Source organism: Fukomys damarensis, unplaced genomic scaffold (assembly GCF_012274545.1).
Source record: "Fukomys damarensis isolate Sample0158 unplaced genomic scaffold, DMR_v1.0_HiC HiC_scaffold_23, whole genome shotgun sequence".
In the NCBI taxonomy this organism is placed as follows: Eukaryota; Metazoa; Chordata; class Mammalia; order Rodentia; family Bathyergidae; genus Fukomys; species Fukomys damarensis.
The window spans coordinates 16,678,732-16,704,160 of record NW_022900935.1 but is presented as its reverse complement, the minus strand read 5'-3'; the positions used below and the strand labels follow the sequence as shown (position 1 = coordinate 16,704,160).

The 25,429-nt window shown below is 50.0% G+C and overlaps 1 pseudogene; it reads left to right on the top strand.

Moving 5' to 3' along the window:
- Nucleotides 1-5,675: 5,675 nt before the first annotated feature.
- LOC104860456 lies at nt 5,676-6,777 on the top strand (annotated as a pseudogene).
- The last annotated feature ends 18,652 nt before the right edge of the window (nt 6,778-25,429 follow it).

Below are 25,429 nucleotides of genomic sequence, written 5' to 3'. Positions count from 1 at the left end.
CAAGGGTTCTACCTAGTCTCTCTTCCAGCAGATTTAGTGTTTCTGTTTTAATATTTAGATCTTTGATCCATTTCAACTTTAAAATAGTGTATGGTGAAAGGTTTGGATCTAGTTTCAATCTCTGGTGTTCTACTATTTTTTATAGTGTCTTTTCTAGTCCTATGATTTTTCTTCTTTTGAGCTTAATTACTGTAAATACATTCATATTATGGTTTCTATTAGAACTGCTCCATTATTTGAAGTTTTGGGGGCTTTTATCTTCCTGAACTTTATAGCTACTAACTCACTCAGGTTAAGTTTTTTCTCATTTGTCTTATAATTCACAATTTTGAGTTCATCTTCAGTGTTGCTCTGAGAATTCAGAGCAGCTCAGAGAAAGACACGCCCCTCTTGAGCCAATTCTAGATTGCCTGCTGCCAGATGCCCCCCAAATAGCACAGCCTGGTATCAATTATCAATTATTAGTTAATTGTTTTGTTTGGGTATTTATGAACAATATCTTCACAAATCCAAGAGAAATCTATAGTTCTTATAACACGAGGAAGTCCTCTCTCTGTCTCTTTCTCTCTCTCTCTCAGAAACCAACCAAAAACTAACAAACTCTCCCTGTTGTTTCCCAGTTCTAGGGAGTGGATTTTTTTGGGGGGTGGGTCATACTCTTTCACTGCAGTTCAGCGCTTTAAATGTCCCAACTCTCTGTACCTCCCTGCTTTGTGTCCAAGACATTGTTATCTCCTATCCCTACAAGACAGTAAACCCAAGCCTTTAGCAAAGGACCAAGAGAGTAAAGCTTGTTGACGTGAACCACAGCCCAACAGCTGCTCTGCTAGTCCACACACTTGCTTCCCATCCCACTTATCAGTCCCTCCCCATCCCCCGGGATCTCCCTCTCCATTCTGAAACATTTCTAGGACGGTAAGGGGAAGGTTTTCAGGATCAGAAGTTAGAACTCCTTCTCTGCGCCGTGGCTGTCCTTTTTCCCATGCAGCCTGGGCATACTGATGGTCAGAGGTTTCCTGAGGAAGGTGTTGGAGTCTTGCTGGGAGAGACATTGACAGAATTGCTTTCTGCAAGTTGCCCTGGAGACCTGTTCACGGTGTCACCTTTGGGGTCCATGGCCCACCTAACCAGGGACAGTGGGCACTCCATGATAGCTCTGAAAAGCTTACAGTTGAGTAACTGAGCTCCTACCATGGAAGGCTAGACTCCCAGATGCGAGGATCTCTTTGATTACTTTTTAATGAAAAACACATTTGCATCCAGACTGAAATTATATTGTCAGCAGTTAATTATCACTTGTCAAACAAGTGTGTGCCCAGATTGCTGTTTTAATTTCCATATACATTTACAAAAGCCTTGTTCTTCTTATTTGATGAGGCCTCTGAGTAAGAGACACTCATTGTTGGAGTGGTGGTTTTTCAAGCAGGTGTTTGCTGTTGTTATTTGGTTTGGATTTTTTTTTCTTTTTTTTAATAAGCAGTTCTCTTTGGCATCTGAGTCAGGGTTCTTTGCAAATAATAGAAAAACATTCAATGATGCACATTAAGCAAAGAAAAACTGGGGGATGGGAAGAGCAGGCTCCAAAGGTATCTCTGGAAACATGGGGATGCCTGGGCCTGTGTTAGGTCTGGAACCAGGTCCTGAACTCCCCACCAGGCCCTCAGCAGCTACCCTGTCCCCCAGAGGCTCCTGGTCTCTCATCTCAGCCTCTTTCTATGCATCGTTCCCTTCTTCCCCCTGTTTGCTTTTTGGCTTCTCTTCTCCACCCTGTGGTCAAGGACCTTGCAGAGTTCAAATCCTGCCCCTGACCCACAATGCCCTTGGGCCAGAACTTCTGTTTCCTGTTACCAGGTAGGAAAAATGAGACCAGAACCTGTCTTGCCTATTTTTAGGATGAAACAACATCATGTAAGTATTTGGCACAGGACAGTCGCATGGTGCTTCTACAAGGAAGGGTAACAGCGGCTGTGGCTGCTGCCACAGTAATTACTGTTGCCACCATCGTAACAGTAATGCATTGGGAGCCTTCCCTGGGGAGACAGAAATGGATAAAACATCTTACTATCTGCCCCTCCTTGGGCCCGTGCTGAGTCATGAGCCTCAGTTTCCCTGACAGAAGAGTGGGGGCAGCAATATCTACTGCACTAACAGCATGTAACACACAATAAAGGCGCCAAAACCCCATCTTTTGTTTCTGACCTAGCACGTTAACCAGGGAAAGGATCAGTGACTGCCCAGTGAATGGAGGAAGAAAGAAGAAGAAACCAATGATATTTTTCAAAGGAACAAAGAAGCCCGTCACAGCTCAGCACAGAACCCTCTTCGCGGGCTGGACATGGGAGCTCCAGAGTTTTGTAAATTGATTTCTTTGTTATTTGGCTGATAAGCGTCTTCTCCAGTGAAGCTACAGGACCCCAAGGATTCAAGTACTGTTCATGATTCTCTCCTAAAATCTGGCACAATGCGTGGCACACAGGAAACATCACAAATATGCTGAACCAGGAAATCCCTGGGTGTACTGAGTTCAGCACAGGAGCCCCCAGTTTCAACAAACATTGCCCACAATGATCCCAAACTGCCTAGAGCTCACCGTGACAAAGAGGCTAAGCACAGCAGGGCAAGACTGAAGAGCCGTGCTGTCCACGGCGTCTAGGGGAGAAGAAGGAGGCCTGGGGGGACCTAGGACAGGCTGCAGCGTGTGGAGTTAATGGAGGGAGCAGCTCTCCGTACAACAGAAAGTGTAGGCCTGCAGGCAAGACTAGAGGCCCAGTGCTGTGACGAGAGACCAGGCCCCTGCTCAGTTTCCCCAGACACACGGTCTCTGTTGTGCCCCCAGATTGACAATGCAGTGAGCAGAGAAGCCCAAGGACACTTCAGGCCAGGACACAGAGTTGTGGGGAAGCGGAGGGACTTGGCTTGGCCTTGGCCTTGGCCAAGCTGCCAGAGAGGGTTGCGAGTGTGTCCATCAGCTAGAGCCACAGTGGGGAGGGCAGGGGCTCGGTAGGGGCTGCTCAGTGCTTCAAGCAGACTCCGCTCATCTCCTGGGCGGGGGAGGATGTGGCACCACGTGGAAATCCACACATCTCAGTCTCTGGTCTGGTCAGCTCCACCATCACCAGCTCCCTCCAAAGGAGAGCTGGTTGGGGCAGGCATAGTCTCAGAACCAACACAGCCTCCACTGCCTTCTTCTGTCTCAGCCTCACAGCCTCACCCTCCCACACCCAGCTTCCACAGCTGCCTCTCCTTATTACCTTGGCCAGGCGGCTTCCGATCCCTGGGAGGTGTGGATGCCATCACTGTGCCTCCCGCATCCACCCAGACAGGAAATGGAGCCTGCAGTGCAGCTGGCCACAGTGCCTTGACACCTTTCTGATTCCCTCAGCCAAGTTCCTGACCAAGATACACCTCCTCCAGACCGGCACAATCAGCACAGGACTAGTTTAGAGGTAGGGAGGCTGCTTAACATAAGCCACGCAGAGCGAAATCTGGTACTTCAGCATTCTGGCTGAGAAAGACCATGTCCTCCATTAAATGTGAAGGAGGAATATGAGGCCCAAGCTGATGCTGCAATCATCAGACTGAAGATGAACTTGATACCATGGGAGGCACAGCAGATCAGCCTCACAACCAAGATGCAAAATCAATCCTTGCCTGAGACCTACTCTACCTCTAGGTTTTACAGTTTAAGCTGGTGTATGTTGGGTGCTCTGTTGCATGTTGGGTGCTCTGTTGCCTGTGCTAGGCCTCATTTCCTGATTCTGTACGAGGAAGATGTTATGGTCTGTAGGCTCTGGCTCCATGGATATTAAATGACATCAGTATCCTTTGAGTCAACAGAGCCCCACCCACCTGATCAGGAAACTTGCAAGGGAAGCTCAGGGAGTAGAGTCAGGTATCATTCAGCTGTTTGTTCATTCATTCATTCAGACAGTACAGGTTGAGCAGCTACTGTGTCCCAGGCCCTGTGCAAGGTTCAGGGTTAACCTTATCTCAAGGGAAATAAGATGGAGAAAAGGAAGTCGAATAACAAAGAAGAAAATCAGTAAACAAACAAAGCAGTTTCAGTAGAAGAAAATTAAATAGGGAGCAGCTCACGACCCTCTGGCAGGCCTGCCCTGTCGACCCAGTGTGCCAGAGAGAAAGGGGACTCCCTGAGGATCCTAGGTGAAAACTGAAGCCCACTGGGAAAGTGAAGAAAATCTGCGAGGAAGGCACACCACACCTCCATAGCTGGTAAGTCGGAGGGACCAGCGCCTCACATCGGAACCTGGTCTAACTTCAGGGGAGAGACAGCTGGAACCTGCCGTAGAACCTTGCAGAGTTCAACCCAGCAGGAAGACAGAGACCTCAACTTGGGCCTTGCAGCCAGAAATCAGCCTGAACCTCAGGGGACAGCTGCTGGCTTGCAGAGACTAATTAGCTTAGACCTGCACACTCCTGCCCACGCTGTCTATTGTGTCCACAGAGGCACGCCCTGAAGGAGGCCCTCTACTTCTGTTTCTAGTTTTTATTTTCAAAGCAATATTTTTTACTTATCTTTAATCATTTAAAAATTTTCATCTATCTTTATTTTTGTCCTTTTTATCTTCTTTTCTTTCTCTCCCTTTTCTCTCTCTCCCACTTTGATCTCCGTTACTCTCCCTTTTTGTCCTGTTCCTATCTTAATTCAAAACCTTTTTCTTTTCCTTCTCTTCTTTTTCCTTCTCTCAATTGCCATTAGTTTTAAAAGAACGTGATTACAGTCTCTAGCCTCCCTGTTGCTGTTAGTTTGTTCTGTCCTTGGGAATATTTTGTTCTGTCTTCTCCTCTTCTCTTCGACAGCTCCCTAGAGTTTGTGTGACCTTCCTGTGTCCTCTGACCTCACTTTTAACCTTTCTCTATCCTATCTATCCCTCCCTCCCCAACTCCTTCTAAATCCCCAACCTGAAGAGTAAAGATGCTATATTGAAAAGTTTATTCACTATAAACATATTTTGGGCTGATCCTAGATTTTTATTTCATCTACATGGTTAAAGGTGATAGATTAATAACTACCACAAATTGTCATTTTCTAAGCTCTGCTTGATGCTATTGTGCTGCTGATTGTCTCACTTGGGCTAAGGTGTTGTGACTGATCTAGTCAGTTGTCCTTGGTATAATGAAAATGAGTTTGTCCCATAGACATTAGAGACTCAAAATCCCTATCTTTCACCATGCACTAAACTAAAATCCAAGTGAATTAAAGATCTAAATATCAAAACAGAAGCACAAAACTAACTGGAAAGTGAATTAGGTAGAACTCTCGACATTGTCCTGAGAAGGCTTTATGAACAAATCCGTAGCAGCACAAGAACTTGCAAAAAGAATCAACAACTGGGATCTCATTGTATTAAAAAGTTTTTGCAGTGCAAGAAAAATCACCAACAGAGCTAAGAGACAACCTACAATGTGGGGGAAAAAATTACCAGCTACCCCTCAGACAAAGGTCTACTGTCTAGAATATATAAAGAACTCAAAAAAAAAAATCAGAATCCCAAATACAAAGACCCAATTCAAAAATGGGCATCTGAAATGAGCAGACATTTCTCAAATAAGTGAAAGCAGCAAATAAATATATGAAAAAATGTTCATCATCACTGGTCATTCAAGAGAGGCAGATGAAAACAACACTGAGATTCCACCTTACCCCAGAAAGAATGGCTGCTATCAAGAATCCAACCAGCAGAGCCAATACGGCAGCGAAGCACAGCGCGGGGCAGCAACAGTCGCAGGAGATGATGGAGGTTGACAGGCGGGTGGAGTCTGAAGAGTCGGCCGAGGAGGAGGGGAAGAAGTACACCAGTGGCACCGTGGCAGACCTCAGTGAGCAGAGCCTGAAGGATGGAGTGGAGCGGGGTGGGGAGGACCCAGAAGAGGAGCATGAGCTGGCTGTGGAGATGGAAACCATTAGCCTGGACCGAGATGCAGAGGATGTGGATCTAAATCACTATCGAATTGGGCTGAGTGCTGAAGAAAGTGAAGACCCTCTGCCTCTGTCAGAACTTAAGTGCACTGAGGACCTAGAGGAGCTGCGGAGCCTTCGTGAGCTGGATCTCTACGATAACCAGATCAAAAAGATGGAGAACCTGGAGGTGCTGACCGAGTTGGAGATTCTAGATATTTCTTTTAATCTGCTGAGAAACATTGAAGGGATTGACCAGTTGACTCAGCTGAAAAAACTATTCTTGGTCAACAATAAAATCAGTAAAATTGAGAACATAAGAAACTTACATCAGCTGCAGATGCTGGAGCTGGGACCCAACCGCTTCCGGGCGATTGAAAATATCGACACTTTAACCAACCTTGAGAGTTTGTTTTTGGGGGAAAAACAAAATTACTAAGCTTCAGAACTTGGATGCCCTCACCAACCTGACAGTGCTCAGTCCTCAGTATGCAGAGCCACTGGCTGACAAAGATCGAGGGTCTGCAGAACCTGGTGAACCTGCGGGAGCTGTACCTCAGCCACAATGGCATCGAGGTCATCCAGGGTCTGGAGAACAATAACAAACGATGTTGGACATCGCATCAAATAGCACCAAAAAGACTGAGAATATCAGCCATCTAACAGAGCTGCAGGAGTTCTGGATGAACGACAGCCTCCTGGAATGCTGGAGCGACCTGGACGAGCTGAAGGGTGCCCGCAGTCTGGGGACTGTGTACCTGGAGCGCCCCCTACAGAAGGACCCGCAGTACCGGCGAAAGGTCACGCTGGCCCTGCCATCTGCTCAGCAGATCACTGCCTCCTTCGTCAGGTTCTGAATCCACCCGGCTCCTTGCCTGGTCCCTCTCCTCACAAGAACTTCCCAGCCACGGTTTTTTAATCCACCTGTTCCTCCTGACCTCGTCATTCTCAACAGTCAAAACCCCGCGGCAATAAAAGGCACCGATAAGAAAGAAAGGAAGAAAGGAAGAAAGGAAGAAAGGAAGAAAGAAAGAAAGAAAGAAAGAAAGAAAGAAAGAAAGAAAGAAAGAAAGAAAGAAAGAAAGAGAAAGAAAGAAAGAAAGAAAGAAAGAAAGAAAGAAAGAAAGAAAGAAAGAAAGAAATCAACCAACAACAAGTGCTGGTGGGGCTATGGGGAGAAAGGAACCCTTCTCCACCAGAGCGCAGACTGGTGCAACCACTGTGGAAATCAATATGGAGATATCTCAAAGAACTAGGATCAGAGGTCTCATTTGACCCAACTATCCCTCTGCTGGGTATCTTCCCAAAGGAATTAAAAGAATCATACCACAGTGATATATGTGCACCCATGTTTATAGCGGCACAGTTGATAATAGCTAAAACTTGGAAACAACCCAAATGCCCATCAACTGGAGACTGGATAAAGAAGATGTGTTTTTTCTATAAAGTGGAGTACTGCTCAGCCATGAAGAATGAGAAACTAGAAACATTTGTAGCTAAATGGATGCACGTTGAGGCCATACTGCTAAGTGAAACAAATAGGACACACGTGAGTAAATACCAAATAGTTTCTCTGGTGTGAAAAACTAAAAGTATAAATAAGGTTCAAATGGTGTAATTGAGAGTGTGAAATAGGAAGAAAATGGCTAAAAGGGAAATGGGAAGGGGAGGGGAAAGGAGATAAGGGAAAAGAAAATATGTGAAAAAAGGAAAAAATGGAAACAAAGTCTCTGTAAACAGGGAAGGGTGAAGGGGGTGAAGGGAGGGCAGGGGAATGGGGAAAAAACAAGAACCAAGACATATCATGTAAAGGTATAAGATCCCAATGATAAATTCAACTGTAATTTTTGCTTTAAATGTACCAATAAACTTAATAGGGAAAAAAATAGAAAATTAAATAGGACAATAGGGCAGTGACTCAAGCGTTGGGACAGATACTAGTTTGTCTTGGATGGCCAGAGAGGGCCCGTGGGACCACGTGACATTTGGGCTGAAACCTGAGTAATGACTAGGAACAACTTCCACCAAAAAAGAACAGCAAGTGCAAAGGCCCAGAGACAGAAACAAGTCTATTAAGTTTGAGGAAAGACAAAAGGATGCATGTGAGACTTAATCAAGCTTGAGGAGCCCTCGTTATGTACAGGGAAGTTACTAATCATACACTGCGCTCGTATTAACAAGCCCAAGCAATATAGGTACACATCATTACTCCCGTTTTACAGACCTGTAGCAAGAAGAACCTCTCAAGCAGCAGAGAGAGCTTGCGCCAAGGCCCGCAGTCATCGGAGAACCTAGTGTGGCCGCAGCACCACCAGAAGCTCAGTGTGGCTAGAAGGGAAGTGGCAGGAGATGCCCTCAGTATCAGATGACAAGGGACTGAGGGACAGGAGCAAAGGAGAATTTCCTCCTGAGGGTGGCAGGGAGTCGGGGAGGGCCTGCATCAGGGAACATGTTGTGGTGAGGGAACAGTGGCCGGAACTGAGCCTCCAACAGGCAGCCCATATCCTGAGGGCCTGGCAAGCACCCAGATCGTAGGAGGCGCCCGCAGATATGTGACAGTAAATGAAGGACTGGGGGTGGGTGGTAGTGAACACAGGGAGGGCGCCACACAGGTCACAGGAGGGGACACAAGCTAAGCAGGTGTCTAGAGAGGGACCTATGTGGAGGGTTAGGCTGGATTATGGGGGTCTGCATGTGTGCCTCTGTGTGTGTGTGTGACAGACGTGGCTTGTGTGCCTGCAGTTTCCCTGTGTGAGTTGATACTGATCTGTGAGTGACACAGATCTTCGTGTGCACCCACACTGTGTGCACATGCACAGAGAGCCCGCAGTAGGTGCATGAGGCTCAGAACCCAGCAGAGCCCCGGGCGACTCCAGGCCGGACCCCCATACCAGGGTTTCTCAAGCCTGTGTGTGCCACGGTCCCTTGACCAGGGAGGGCTCCGTGCCCCATACTCACCCCTACAGTAATTGGCAGAGATGCTCTCATTTCCAATCACTTCCTCCAATTTGCAAAACTGTCTCTTTGCTTCCTGCAAAGGGGGCTACAGAGCCCAGTCTGCATGTCTCCCTGGGGGAGCTTTATGAAAGCAGTGCAGTGGAAAGCACTGCTGTGTCTTGAAGCGAAAAGGAGGCAAAAGTCCTAAGGCATCAGTTGAGGAGAGAAATGGAGAGAAGAAAGGTAATAAGGAACAAGAGCACAATCAAAAAGGTGACAAGAGTGAGTCATTAAGCAAATTATATCCTAAGAAGCGTCCTGGCCTCTTCCGAATGCACCAGCCCTGCCAGGTGACCTCTGGTGGGTAAGGGGACATGTGGTCCAATCACTCCGCTAGCACACCTGCAGCTCATCTGCCGAGGGCTGTGGTCTCAGGATACATCCAGGTGGTCCAGGCAGCTGTGAACAGAGCAGGTGGACACTGTCCACGTCCTTCTACCAACGCAGATTTGTCCCACCCTGGCTCATACACTGGACAGGCCCTGCCTGGGCTGGGTTCCCAGCATGCGTAAGCCCCTGACTGAACTAAGTAGAGCTTGGTGCAGCATGTAGGGTGCTAAAGCAGACAGTCCGGGTCCTGGGACTGCAGTCAAATATGATACGCTGACATTTAAGCAATAACTGCACAGAGAGACAAATATGATATGGTGAGGGCCGAGGGGACCTGCCCTTCTGGGAAAGAAGGGCTGGTGGGCTCCCTGCAGAGGACTGAAAGGGAAGGGCAGCCTCATTCAGCCCACCTTGCAACACTGCAACCCTGAGAATTAAGGTTCCGATGCACACCCTTCGGAGAGGCACATTCAGACCAAAACGAGAAGGAACATTAGTGAAATGGACAGTTTCCAGGAGGTGGGAGGGAGCTGGTCAGACTGGACGTTGAGATCAGAAAGCCCCATGTCTGTATCCACAAAGGGGACAGCTGCGTCGTCAGTGTGCCGCCCTTCTTCAGGGGTCGTCTCCTTGATCTTGACATCAGGAGTGAAATAAAGGGAGGTGGGTCGGAGAGGGTCCCTTACCGGTGGAAGACCAAGGAGTCAGAGCTCAGTGCTTCCATTGCTGGGATTGCAGATGGCCACACTGAGAGGTTGACACCCTAAGAGAGACACACCTCCTTAGGGAGAGTCCCTGGGTGTCTGTGATGAGCCAGGCCCTCCCTGCTGATCCAGAGGACTTGTAGGAAGAGTGAGAAGTAACCTTTGCTATTTAGGAGAGGGGTGTTCTTATATCGGATCCTAGCTTATCTTGATTGTCACACCAAAGTGATGGCTGTCATAAAAATATATCCTTGAATGTGAATGAAAAAAGGAAGAAGAGTTATACGCAGGAAGTACTATTAATGATATGCTAGTTTAAAGATAGAATACCAGATGATTTACATACTCTTTTATATAAATGTGTGCACTTTCCGAATGCTCTTTTTATGTATGTGAAGGGGAATCTTGCTGTTATTGACAAGAACACCTGGGCCCTGGCCAGGCCCTCCTCATCCCTGCTGTTTCTCTCCTGGCTCCTGGGACACTGAGCCTCTGTCCCACCCAGTTAGCTCTTTATTACAGATCACTTTGTTCTCTAATTGTCCTCCCTGCACAATTTAGCCAGGCCATACAGTGTCTGTTCCCAAACGTTTAATTTGGTGCCTCTGGACTCAGTTTCTGCATCTCTGAGTGCAGGGGTGGCAGAGGGAGGGCTTTAGAGGCCCCTGGATGCAGTGCTGCCTCGGGGCTGGGAATAAAAAAGCTACATCCAAAGCAGACCCCCCCCCCAGGTGAGGCTCTGAGGCAGAGGATTCGCCCAAAGTCACACCCTGAAGTGAGCCCTCGAGCTTCAATGAGCCTGCAACTCCCCCTGCAGCAGACACACCCTCACGGGATCCTCACAGTAACCCTAAGGGGTCAGCACTGCTGTGCCCTTTCCACAGAGGGGAAGGCTGAAGGGTGTCATGAGTGCCACACACTGAATGGCAGCTGGGGACCGAATTGGAGCTCAGGACGGCAGGGTCTGCGCATCCCTTCTCACTGCCACGGTGGTGGTGAGAGGCCTGGGGCATCAGCCATTCAGATGCGGAGGGACCTGCCCAGCTGGGCTTGCTCCAGCCCTGACGCACAACAGCAGTGATCGGACAGTCCTTGTCCACGGAGGAGGGCTCACCAGGGGCTGCTGAGCACATGGCAGGGAGCATCTTACAGAAATATGTCCCCCAATGCCTGAGGCAGATACATGTTCAATATCAACTCACTGTGGGGGAACTGAGCTCAGGGAGGTAAGTAGGTCCCCGGGGACTCCTATCTAGGAAGAAGCCGAGCAGACGGGACCCCAAAGCCTGTGGACCCCAAAGCCCTAGACCGCCCTGCCTCTCCTCACCTGGGATGGAGCCCTCAGCCCCGACTCCTCTAGGGCTGCCATTAGAATCCCTTGGGGGCTGCGAAACACGGGTTCAAGGAAGCCCTTGAGCAGGGGCTCAAGGGGCTCCGCCACACTGCCCCTGCACCCTTTGTCACACACCCACAGACTGAACCTCAACAGTGACCTCAGTCTTGCAGACTGGCCTGTGGTCCTCCTTGGGCACAGGTGCAGACTGGCAGCTATTTAGCCACACCAGGGCACCTACCTGCTCCTCAACCTGATCGCCCCACTGCCCATGTTGCCATCTTGTCCCTGCTATTTGGGGCCATCATATGGGACATGGAACATAGGAGCTGACCCTTTTGCTGATCTTGCCTTGGCTCCACCCCTGGCTCTACCTGGCTCTAAAAAGAGCTGGCATCCACCCTGTTTTCTGTCTCCTCACCAACTGCATCCTCCCCTCCTGGTAAGCTGTGTCCGCTCCATTTCCTGTCACATCCCCAACAGGAAGTACATTCTTACTAAAATATTTGTTTTACGGATGAAGGAATGAAGCTTTAGAGGCAGAAAGGGTGGCACTGTGTCCTTGAACAAAAAGACAGGAGTGGAACACCTCACCCTGTGGGCCCTGCACCCCATTCCCTGGCTATGAACTGGAAAAGTAGCACCAACCTGTGAGATTGGCAGACAGCAGCCTGCAGTAAAAGCTTTGTTTAGCGGAATCACATTCCATTCGTTCTGCCAGGAATCCCAAAAGTGGAAGAGATGGTGGGGTGGAATGAGGTGAGGTCCTGTCCTGGAGGCCTCAAATGCTGGGATAAGGAATTTGAATTCTTCCAGCAGGCAATAAGGGAGCTGTTGAGTGTCCCAGAACGAGGCTGGGCCAAGCGGTCTGATCAGCAGGGAACCTCTGGGCAGTGCTTGTTAAACATGCAGCTGGCAGCTGACCAGTTGGGAGATGGCACCTGGGAGTCTCTATTGATCAAAGCCCCCAGAAGCTGCCAACGAGGCAGCGTTTGCCATCCATGTTTGGGAGATGTTACTATGCAGGCTTTCTCTAAATTCTTTTCGGGATCATTTCATCCAGGGAGAGATGGGGAGGAGGAGGAGAGCTGGAGAGAGCAGTGAAGCAGTTTTCTCACTGAAAGTATTGTTTTGATAAGGTAAAAGCAACCTGGTCACTGTTGGTGGTCAAAAAAAATATTACTTTTCATCAACTGAAATTACTGTCTCTAAATGTCAAAATGGCTAGTAGCAGCAATCTTGTGGGATGATTCAACTAAATACGTCCATTTCTGCTGTTGCTAAATTTGCATTTACTGAAAGGGTCAGAAAATGCAGTGTATTGGGCCCTGGAAACCAGTCCCCTCTGACGGGGCCCCCGCTTGATGACCGAAAATGGTCCTGAGATTACTGAGGCTGTGCTACCCACTCCTTTGTCCCCAGCACCAGGTCTCAGCATCTGGCAAGCCCAGACACTCAGCTCCGTCCAGGAAGGCAGCTGCCCTTCCCTCCTCCCAAGGCACACAGCTCAGCTCTCCTGACCCGACCATGAGGCAGGCACTCTGCTCCCACCCACCCATCCATCCTCACCAGGCCCTCTTTCCCTGAGCCCCCAACTCTGCTCCAGCCACTAGTCCCTTCTGCCTCAGGACTCTCACACGTGCTCTTCCCTCTGCCTAAATGCTCCTTGCAACTAGACTAACCTACTGCAAAGCCAGGAGAGCCAGGCAGGCTGAACAGGCAGGGCAGAGAAGGCTGCAGGTCTGTGCAGGGCAGCAGCGGTGATGGCTGAGGCCTCCCAGCAGGCTGGATGCTGGATCAGGTCACACGTGGTACCTAAGCTCACATCTCAGTGCTGGTGAGGAGCCTCACGGCAGGTACTGAACTGCAACGAGCATTTGCAGGGTATAATTTTGGAAAGTGGGTTTGTGTATTTTGAAACATCTATAAATATGGAGTGTAATTATCCACCATTAGCATATGCTTGCGTTCTGCAGAACTGCTGCTTCTTCTCAAAGAATGCGAGCCGGCAGTCCACAGCAGGACACAGCGACACCAGCCTGGCCACCGTGACCCCACACTGATGGCACAAAACGTGTCCGTTCATGGTCCCAGGGAGGAAGGTGATGCTCCCCACACCACAGGCAGGTTCTGGGGCCCTGGAGCACCGGGGGGATGGAGAACAGGGCCGGGAGAGGTCAGCCAGCCACCGACCTGGACCAGGGTGATCGTCAGCAGGCAGGGGGTTCCCGGCTACCTGCCGATGGCAGCTTCACCCAGGGTCCTGCAGTGAGCCAGCGCCCAGCAGCTGGAATCAGACACCCTGGGGTTCCACCAGCCCTCCGGACCTGGGCGCCTCCCTGGCCTCAGTGTCTCAGTGGTGAGGTGGGGATGAGAACAGCTCCACCTTGGGGTGAGGACCAGGTAAGTGCATGCAGGGAGGGCCCTGAGTGGCAGGTGCTGTTATGGTCCCCAGCAGGGATCAAGGACTTCCTCCAGCCACCCAGTGTTTCGGGAGCAGAGGCTCAAAGCAGAGCTCTCTGTCCCTGGGGCCTCAGCTTGGCCACCAGCCAGACCCCACACTGCAGGGACACCCATGTGGTAGGCACATGCGTCACCCCTCCTTCTTCCACAAATGGAGCCTGGCCTTATTCTGCAGCAAGAGGCTCAGGGCAGGCGAGCCTCCTGCCCTGGGGGTGGGCTCACGCCTGGCACCCATCACCCTCTCTAGATTGTCCTAGGGGTGAGCCCATGACACAGACCTGCATTTTGGGATGTGAAGAGAAATCCACCCCTGAAACAAAGCTACTCCAGGAAATGTTCTTTTCTGCCGCTGCCTCACCCTTTCTTCCTGATATGAATACTGTCAGGAGAATACACGATGTTTGATTGTGACAGCTACTATGCAATGATGAGGCAAAAACCTTAGGATAAAAGGCCAACACAGCCAAGGATGTAGAAAGGAAAAAAGACTTTATTAAGATCCTTGAGCACCTGACCCAAGATGCAGCCACCTCTCTAGAACTAAGGTCAGCAAATGTGTTCTGTAAAGGGAAAGACAGCAAATATTTTCAGTTTTGTGACCCAACAGGCAAAATCAGGAAAAGCAAATTTCCATACATTTTTGATTGATGTAATTCAAAACATAATAAACAGTGTTTGTAGATGGGGAGGGGAGGAGGGGATGAAGGGAGGGCAGGGACAAGGGGAAAAAATGAGAACCAAGACTTGTTATGTAGAGGTACAAGATCCCCACAAAGAATGTAACTGTACTGTATCCCTAAAATGTACCAATAAACTCAATTAAAGCTGAAAAAAACGTAATAAACAAATACATTTTTATTTCTATAACATGCGTCCACTGAGAATAAGGACATTCTTTTTTATCTACTTTGAGATTCAAAGGTAGTTTGCCCTGTCATCAAATTGACTACAAACATTTGTCTGTAAAACCCATCCTTAGCATGTCAACTAAGAGACACTGGCCCAACTGGCCAGGGGCTGCAGGCTTCCAAGCCCCACTCCAAGCATCTGGTTATGTAAATACAATTCATGTCTTCATTACCTGAACTCCAGTTATCTGCTTTTTGGTCACGTGCTGCCCAGTACCTCAGCCATTGGAAGTCTCCTCTGTGCCCAGCACCTATGTACTAAAAGAGTGTTGGCCTCTGATTTCACGCCAGATCCCCAGCCAAACCCTGGAATTCTGGAGAGAAAGGCTGTGTCTGCAGGCCTCCATGACCCCGAGCTTCGTAGAGATCATGACCCACAGTGAGCACCATTACCAGGGGCCAAAAATATGAAGTCATGAATTAATGAAACAATGAATGAATACAAAGAGAATTTTGCACACCCTCAGGTGCTGGGCTGCGATGCAGGATGTAAGTCTGGCAGTTTGACAGATCTGAGGGATGGAAGAGGAGCAGAGTGGAGAGCTTGGATAGAAAAAAACACAGTCCCTGTGGTACCTCCTGCGCTCAGACTCGGCCCGCACAGTCCACCCCTCTCCCAGCTTCTCCAGCCATCTCCGGCACTGACAGCAGTGCCTCCTCCTTTCCCGCACAGTCACTGACACACAAGGCTGTGTGTATTGTCATTGCCCACAGAAAAACTGTCATGAGAAGCCAAATAGTTATCATTACACCAGCTGCAATCTCTGCTACATTATTTTGTAAGTGACAGAGGACGGGGTGCCAAGAGAGGGGACAGCAAGGGTAGGGAGAGGAAACTACTTAGGATGAGCGGAGTCACACTGTCCGCTTCAGGTTCCACAGAGAGGCTGGATTAAGGATCATGGCAAACGAATTTTGCCATCAGAGTAAGATCTGTCACCCCCAAAATGCTTTACTATGACAGTTGGCTTCAGCAGGTTTGGCAAAACCGATTTTTCCAGCAGATGAGAAAGATCAAGGTGTTAAACAAAACACATTCCACTCTGAGAGCTGCGTTAGCCGTGGGAGGGAATCGCATCTCACCAGAGTTCAGGGTTTGGCCTCGTTCCCCGCTTTCCTTTCCTCTCGCCCCCTCTTCTCCCTCCCTCTCTCCTCCCCTCTCCCTCTCCCCTTTCTTCCTCCCTCCCTCTTTTTCTGCCTTCCCTTCCCCAACTGTTGGGGCCTCTAAGGGAATCACCCTGCCCTAGGGAGGCAACAGCTGTGATGAGTGAGCCCCCTCGTGGCCTTCAGTCCAGCAAGCTGCATTAAGAAGACAGATACCCAAAGTCGACAGGTCCGGATGAGTGCCCAGAGGGTCATAGCACGATGACGGGATGGAGCGCACCCGGAGGCAGGTATGGGATTAATGGGGCTGGCCAGGAAGGCCTTTCTGAGGGATGACTGTCAGAGCGAACAGGTGCCTGCCCTGGAAAGCTCTGGGGCAAAGCATTCAGAGGTGAGAAAGTGCTCACCACCTGGAGTCAGGAGCTCTGAGCTAGAGGAGGGGCCTTCACTAGAGGAAGGTCTGTCTGCTCAAGCAGCCTAGAAGGCTTCCTGGGGAGGAGCGGGAGGAGAGGCTTGATGGCTTCCTGGGGGAAGGTGGACCAGTGAGGAGAATTGTTTCACACAGAGCACCCAGCATGTTTGAGGGAGAGCTAGTGGCCTAAAGAAACTGCTACTCAAGGCTACAACGAAAGGGTGGGGACAAAAGCTGGAAAGACCCCTAGAGACAAACAAACAGCTAGGGGCCAGAAATGCAGGGCTGGAAAATTGAGAGCTTATCAAATAGGCAGAACTGTTCCAAGGGTTTGGGGGACCAGGAGGGTCAGAACTGGAAGGCCTATTTGCTGAGCGTGTATACGCAGCAGGCCCAGCAAGCACCTGACAGCAAGCATCTGCCACTCTTCACAGCAGGGGAAACCGAGACTGGGAGCAGCTTAGCAACTTACTCGGGAGTCAGGCCGTGCTGACAAATGGGGCCAGTGAAGGGACCAAGTCTCTCTGATCCCAAAGCCCTGCTCTGAAGAGAGCAGAGAGGAAGCCACAGGTCACCGGGGACTGCCCAGATCTCCAAGGGGACAGGAGCAAGACACAGACACAGCAGAGGCAGGGGCAGGAGCAGCAGGTGGAAAGTGAGGTACTCAGCAAGCCGTAGGGCAGAGGGGATCTTAGGGGAATGGACCGAGGACCAGGAAGTTGGGAAGGGAACAGGGCACCCGAGCATCCTCTAATAGACAAGGGGTCCTGGCTCCCCCAGACTGCAGGTGCCACCTAGTTTCCAGGGAAGGGCTAGGAGGAGGAAGCTAGAGCCACGGGAACAGGCACACCCTGGTCAGGGTGCTCCTTCCCAAACAAAAGTCACAGAGCGTGCACCACACCTTAATGAAAACTTAGGAGGCCAGGGACTTCCAAAGGAAACCTGGCTCCATGCAGGACTGGTCCTGTGGCCCATGGGGAAGACAGGGACTTTGGGATCTAGCAGGTCAGGGTTTGGGTCCTAGGTGCAGTCAGTTACTAGCTCTGTACCTTCTGTGGAAAACAGGCTCATGGATCCTGGTACCTCCTTCCAAGCTAAGAAAGAGCACCAGAGACCTGTGTACACAGGGCCTCACTGACCTGGAACGGGTGCTCAGCAAGCTGGTCTCCTCGGCACCTTCCCGACTTCCTGACTCCTGGTCTCCCCGATCCCAGCAAGCAGCCGCCCTCACCAGGCCCCTTGCAGGCCCCATGTTGTCTTCTCATGCCCTGTACTAGTCCAAGAGAGCTTCTACAGTGTCCCCATTGTACAGACAAGGACTCTGAAGACCAGAGAATAAAGCACCCCCAACTGTCACTCAGTCAGAAGGCATTATTTCCAGGATGCAGCCCACCTGACTGCAGAAACTGATGCTTTTCTTACTTCCCACCTGGCTTGGGCCTGACTTTTCTTTCTGCACTGGGAGTATCCAGGGCCTGGCAGACGCTACAAGGGCAGCAGGGGACTTGGAGCCGGACAGTGGCCCCCACAACCTTCCCCTGGTAAATGCCCCTCCAGCGCCCTCTCAGCCAAGTGAGGCTGGGCCCCGACACACACTATGGCCAGGCCCACACCGATGGGTGCTTTGTAGTCCTGACCTGCAGGTCTGCACCAGCTGGGCCACGGTCACGTTCAATGCCACCCCAGCCACAGACTGTGCCCTTCATCGGCTTCAGCCACACAGCCCCACCCAGGCCTGTCACCTTCCACCTGGGCATGGGAGATGCTGAACGGTGCCCTGTGCCAAGCCAATGTGGGCTCCATCAGGGCTTCTCGACACATTCTACCCCAGACTGTGGTGCCCAAACACCTGGTCCAAGCCCCAGTTTATGACCTAGGACAAAGCACTTAACCCCTGTGCCAGTCTCTGTGTCTGAACATGGAAGTGTGCTAGCTGTTGTTACTGTTACCAAGGCTCCCTCCTCCTTCCCTACCCCAGTTCCTCCTACCCTCATCTGTGCCCCATCTCTGGACCCTTTCCTTGCTTTTCAGGGGCCTCTGGAAACATAAGCAGCCTTCGATGCCTAAAGAGTTGGGTCCCCAGAAAAAGCAGCTCCGTTGTCACCCTCACTAAGGACACATGAGGTGACAGTTCTGGTGCTGAGGCCTTCTCAGTTTGGTGCTTTGGGAGCAAGGATGTGGTAGTCACCAAGTGCCCACAGGGTGCCAGGTAACAGGTGGGGGCAGCTATGGGGCATGGGAAGATGGAGTCCATTTCCCAGATGCAGACACAGAGGCTCCAGGCAGTGCCTATCTGAGGGCACAGGGCCAGGAAGCAGCTGAGCCAGGATCCAGCCTGTCTTCTCCGACTCTAAGTTCTTGCTGCGCCCACATTGAGGGCTCCTGGGCCATGTGTGTGCCCAGTACTGGACAGGGGAATGAGGTGCTGCACAGATATGGCAGCCACAGAAGCCCAGGCAAGTCCAAGCCCCTTACTGCCGAGGTCAAGTCTCCTCTTCTGCCCCATCTCCCAGTCCACTGTGGAGATGGTTCCTTGTCAGTCACGTGGTATTGGGAGCTGTGGGAGGATCTGATTCGAGGCCCAAGCACACCCCATTCCCAGTTGCTCCAGGGCCCAGCAGACCTGGCCATCCCCACAACAGGCAGACCCTCCCCCAGCCCAGGCAACCCTGGCAGGTGAGTGTCCCACAGACAGTCCCTTCCCCGGGCATCCTTAAGGCCCAGGATTCCCTCGCCGGCCTATTCGCCTCCTACCTGTCTACACACCTCCGATGCCTCGCCACTTCCTCACAGTCTGTCACATCACACCAATCTGCCTGACTCCCACAGCTGATTTAGCTCTACTTGCTGCTCACTTCCGACCTCTGTGGAGTGACTATGCTTCTTCTGTTTGGCAGTCATTATGGAACACAGAACAAAGCTCAATGTAAGTGGCCAGGGAGGCAGCGAGAACACTGCGCTCTGTCCTCTCTCTCCAAACCCCACAGCTCCCCCCACCTGTGCCCTCCACCTGGACCTGTCCACACGCACACCTTCACCCAGCCTCCTGCCCCCTCCTGCCCACAGCCCCTTCCTGACCAGCAGCCAAAGAGAACAGTTCGCTGTAGAAATCTGTTCATGCCTCCCTTGCTCAGGGCTCCCCAGGTCTCCCGAGATGGAAGCAAAACGGCTCCCCAGACAAAGCCACAGGACCAGGCCCACACCTCCTCTACCTAGTGGGCTCCTCCACTCCCCTGTCTGTTCTCCTGAGCCAAGCCCCCACTTCACACCTAAGTCTGAGGCCTCCCCTCTGGTCCTGCATTCACTGGGCACCATGAGGCCAGTGTCTATCCAGGAGGATCCCTGCACCTCAGGAAGCCTTTGAAGGCCTGCACATGCACCCCTCACCATCACCAGCGAGACCCTTCTCTCTCCTTTGGGGGGACTGGCAGTTCCCTCTCCTCAGCCCTGAGAATATTGTTTATCTATCCCGAAAACACAAACTATCAGGTCGGTTGGTATATATCTCTGGTGACCAGGTGCCAGGAAGCTATTCAAATCCCAGGAAAGCTGGGAAATGAGGGAAAACTCAGGTGAAAAGCAGAGCAAGCAAAGGGGAATCAGAGATGTGTCAAGGAAATTAATCTGTCACTCAAACATGAAGAAATAAGTTGGATTATTTTGTATCGTGTTTCATTGAAATGTACACCTCATACTTAGCTGCCTGCAAGCCTTGGATTACCCAGAGTAAAAGACAAATGAGAGGCGAGGGAGAATAAAAATGCAGGCACAAATGTTCCCCAAACTGAGATTATTTTGACACAAAGAAGCCACTCGGCACTGGCACCAAGGCCTTCAGCACTGATTCCAAGTCCCTCAGCCAGAGCCACCAGAGTCAGGATGCTGAGGCTGCCATTAACATGCAGGTCACCGCCACCTCCCCCTACACCCCACCCCATCTCACCGGTGCTTCTGGAGACCCAACACCATTGACATTTGGGGCTGGATGATTCTTTGCTGGAGAAGACTGTCTTACACACTGGCAGATGCTTACCAGCATCACTGGCTTCTACCTACTAGACGGATACCTACCACCACCCCTCCAGTTGTGACCATTGAAAAGAAAATGTCTTCAGGCTTTGCCAAATAACCCCTGGGGAGAAATAAGAAAACAAGATGGCTCCAAAACTTCACGATTTCCCCCCCACCAAAAAAAAAAAAAGTGATTCCACAGATATTTAAGTGAATGAAATTCCAGGCAAACAATTTTTAAAACTGATAACCAAAATGATTGTTGAGCTCAAGGAATACAAAAATAAGTAGGTGAATGAATTAAGGCAGACATTGCAGGATATGAAAACCACTTCATTAAGGAGGGAGAGATTCTGAAAAGGAAAAAACAGAAATCTTGGAAATGAGAACCTTAATTAGTCAAAAAACTCAAATGAAAGTCTCAGCGGTAGGCTGGATAAACCGGAATAAAAAATAACAGGGGTTGAAGACAAGATAGATAGACTAGAACATTCAACACTAATGAATAAAAACAAATAAGAATCAATGACTAAAATATGCAAGAGCTCTTGGACAACTCTAAAAGACCAAATTTAAGACTCACTGACCTCAAGGAGGGTGAAGAAGGACAGGGTAATGGCACAGAAACCCTAGTCAATGAATTTTAGCAGATTCTCAAATCTGGGGAGTGAGGTAAATAAATACCCAGTACTGGAGGTATTCAGAGCCCCAAATAGACATGACCAGAAAAGAACCTCTCTGGGATCTATCCTCGTCAAACTGCCAAAAGTTCAGAGCAAAGAAAGAATATCAAAAGCTGTTAGAGAGAAATGTCAAATCACTTACAACAGCAAACCCACCATAAAAACAGCAGATTTCTCAGCAGAAATTCTAAAGGTCAGGAGGGCTTGGAATTATACATTTCAAGCTCTGAAAGAAAATAATTGCAATCTAGATTACTATATCCTGCAAGAATCTCCTTCAAAATCAGGAGAGAAGTAAAGACCTTCCAAGATACGTGTAAACTAAAGAAATCCATGGGCCCTAAACAATGCAGAAAGTACTTAACAGAATCTGAAACACAGAGAGAAAAGACAATAGCAACCATGAGACCACGGGACAGAATAAATTTGACCCAAAGGACCTATGAACAAATAAGAATCAGGAATAAATCAAATACTGGAAAAACAGAGAAATGACAGGAATTACTACATACCTTTCAATAATAATACTACTTAATGCGAAGTTTCTTAAAAGACACAACCTAGCACATTGGATCAAAAAAACAAAGCACAACTATATGTTACCTACGAGAAATACTCCTCGCCTGCAAAGATTTACACAAGCTGGAAATGAAAGGACGGATAAAGCAGCTGGTATCTGAGAGCAAGCAGGAACAGAAATATTTACATTTGACAAAGACTTCAAACTAAAATTAGAAGAGACAAAGAAGGGCCACTACATATTGGAAAAGGTAACGATTCACCAAAAAGAGTTAACAGTTCCAAACATATACGCACCAAGGGTCAGCACAACAGTTTCATAGAACAAACACTACTTAACATAAAGAGGCAGATAGATCCCAACACAATCATAGTAGATGACTTTAATACCTCACTCTTCCTCGGCTGCAAAATAGAGAATAAGAGTACTGACAGTTGGGATCTTTGCAAAGTGATTTGTATGTAAAGCTCTTACACTGCCTCCCTGCCACTTAAACATGACTTGGTAATGTTTTTAACCTTTATCACCCTCCCCCTTTACAGATGAAGAAAGTGAGGCTCTGAGAAGAAAGGGATCCCCCCCTCAGTCCTGGCAGCAGGGGAGGCCGTGGGTCAGGACGCAGATTTGGGGGTGCTGGCTTCCTCCCCATGGTGCAGTCGTGGGATCACTTTACGTCTAGTGCCTGAGTGTAGACATAGAGAACCTAGAACCCCGACTCCTGTCCGTGTGGTGCAGGCCCCTGAGAGCTGCTCAGGCAGTGACAACGGGGAAAAGGTCTATGGAGGCACCCACCACAGCTGACCACAGCCAGGCATGGGCTGAGCACTCGGCCTGCACGGTCCCTTTCCATCATGGCAGGCCATTCCCACTTCGCAGGGGAGCAAGCTGAGGCCCAGGGAGGTTGAGGGCCACACAGACCGGGCCACCAGAGTCAGCTTGGTACCTCACGTCTGTCCCTGTCCCAGGCGCAGAGTCCCCCACCACGTGACGAGGGCTGCCCCACTCCCGCTCCACACCCATCTAACCCCCCACCGTCCCCAAGGGAAGTCTCCTCATCGCCCATCTCACAGGCACTGAGGCCCGGGGTGGCCGCAGAGTCGCCCGAGTCCCACAGCCAGTGGTGGAAGAATCCCACCGAGCTCGGCCCAGGCCGCCTGTCCCAAACCCACAGCCAAGATGGATTCCTCTTCCCTTCCTTGTTCTCAGGTGTTTCAGGGAAGGGGGTGGCAGGGCCACTGAGAAGGACACAGCAGGGACAGGGACCAGCGGGCCTGTGGGGCAAACAGGCTGGGTAACTCTGACCTGGGGGTTGGGGGACCAGTACAGGCTTCAGGACCCCACAAATCTAAGAGCGGTGTGGGAGGAGAATCTCATGTCTCTCCATTCCCCTCCCTTGGCATTTCCAGAGCTCTGCAACATTCACTGGAAAACAGACACATGTTGAGAAATACATATTTCACTCCTAAGTGAAATAAATAAGTCACACACGTGTAAATACCTAATAGTTTCTCTGGTGTGAAAAACTATAATGGTACATAAGATCCTAATGATATAATTGACAATGTGAAATAGGAAGAAAAGGGCTAAAGGTGTAGGGAAAGTGGAAGGGTAGGGGAAACAATAAGGGAAAAGAAAAAAACATGAAAAAAAATGGAAAATAAAGTGTTTGTAAAAGGGCCAGGGACTAGGGGGTGATGGGAGGGCAGAGACAAGGGGCAAAAATGAGAACCAAGACCTGTCATGTAAAGGTACAAGATCCCAATAATGACTGTAGCTATACTGTATACCTAAAATGTACCAATAAACTCAATGAGGAAAAAAAAAGTAGGTGTTACCCCTCCAAGGGCCTCAAGACAAACCCACAAAGATGGTTTCTTCTTAATTTCATTACCGTTCCTTCCCCGGGGTTGGATGTCACATCAATAACTTCCCACCCACTGCCTCCCCCAGATCTGTAGCCAGGCTGAAAAACTGATTTGGCTGTAAATCTATCTCCCTTCCCTCCAGAAATCAATAGGAATCCCAGTTTCTAAATCCACCCCAAATCCAGCGGTTCATAAATCAAAGTCCCCTTCCGGGCCTGTGCTGGTCCAACATCTATGGGGTGCCCTGTGCCAGATTCCAGAGACAGAACAATGAATGAGCCAAAGAGTAGTCCTTGTGAATCATTATCAAGAAGCCATGGGCAGGGGAGGTGGGGGGCCAGCGAGGGCCACGAAGGCCCCTCAGCTCTATGCAGAAAGGGAGGGGGAGACCCAGGAAGATGGAGAGACATTGGGCAGACAGCAGTCCCATTCCACCTAGGCAACTGAGACTCACAGAGCAGACGAAGTGCCTGAGGTCACACAGTAAGCAGCGGAGCCCCAGGCTATTGTGCCATAGAGGTGGTGCCTTAAGCCCCCCAAGACTCTGCTTATCTTTTTTTTTTTTCCTCATTGAGTTTATTGGTACATTTTAGGTATGCAGTACAGTTACATTCATGATTGCATCCTGTACCTTTGACTCTGCTTATCTTTTTTTTTTTTCCTCATTGAGTTTATTGGTACATTTTAGGTATGCAGTACAGTTACATTCATGATTGCATCCTGTACCTTTGACTCTGCTTATCTTGCAGTGTGAGCCCCCGGAGCTCAACAGGAGTTGGGGGCCACAGAAGAATCCCCAAGCCCACACCCAGAGAAGGTAGATGGTCCGCCCTGCTCCTGGGCTCTTGAGTACACAAGCCCTGGCTGGAGCCTCCCACCTCCCCATTAAATCACTTCAGAGATGAGGATGTTTGCTGAGGAATTAGGAGGCAATAAAAAGTGGCTAGAGTAATTAGCCCCTCCTGAGGATAACTCAGGCTTCTCCCTGGGGTCCCCACCTCCCCAATGAGGTCATGAGACCCTGCCTGTGGGCTGTCAGGCTAAGCAGCCAAGAGTAGAGAAACGAATAGACCCGGAAGGAGACAGGGCTACCTTGGAAACCACCGCACATGACCGCTCCTAGGGAAAACGAAGGAAACACCAATCCAAGGACACCAGGCAAGGGAGAGAGAGAGAGGTGGGCCTGGAGCCCAGTCCCAGAATGCAGGTCAGGTCAGCTCTGGACCCACGTGGTTGAGCAGAGGTCAAAGCCACCTTGAAGGAAGGATCCCAGGTCTGACAGTCAAAAGAGCACAGGTGATAATGGGTGAGATTTGAGCATGCATTCATTACTTCATTCCTTCATCCGCTCACTCACTCATTCATGCCATGCCCTGAGCTGGGCTCTGGTAACAGAACGGTGCCCAGTGGAGCCGAGGTCCCAGAGCCATGGACTCGGGGGTGACCCTGGCAGTCAGGAGGCGCACTGGGGCCTAACAGGGCAGGAAGGGCACACAGATTCCCTCTCCTGCTCCCTGGGACCCATGAAAGGGGTCAGATTCCAGAGGAGGTGTCCACCCATGTGGCTCAGAACCTACTTTTGCACCCCCCAGTCCATGCAGATGCAGAAACACCAGCTGCAGGAAGCACAACACAGCACGGAAGACATCTGCAGTCCCAACCACAAGGACAGGCCACAGGGAGTCCCCAGAGAAGGAGCACAGTAACTCACCATAGACAGGCCAGGGCGACAAGAGGACTTGCTCCCCAGCAGCAGCACAGGACAGGCCCCCAGTATCTCAGGGGCTTGGGTTCAAACCCCAAGACTTCCACTCACTTTCTGTGTGACCCCAGGCAAGTTATAAATCCCTCTGAGTCCCTGATGTCTCCTCTGCAAAACGTTCAAATTGATGACTCAAAGCTTTGACCTTCCGTGACCTCTGAGCAGCAGTCAGGGAGCAGAATTCTAGCTGTGAGGCACAGCAGGTTCTGTGTGTTGCACACTCACCGAGGAAGCCAGACTATGTGAAGGCACTTCCTGTGCCTCACCATCCAGCTGTCAAAACAGCCCCAAGCCTGGACCATCCTTTCTGATGAAGCATCCAGCCCCATCCCAATCCATCCCCAATAAACCCCGTCTATCTACGTATAATAGGCAACTGGCCATGGGTCAGAAGACCTAGGTTCTTTTTTTTTTTTT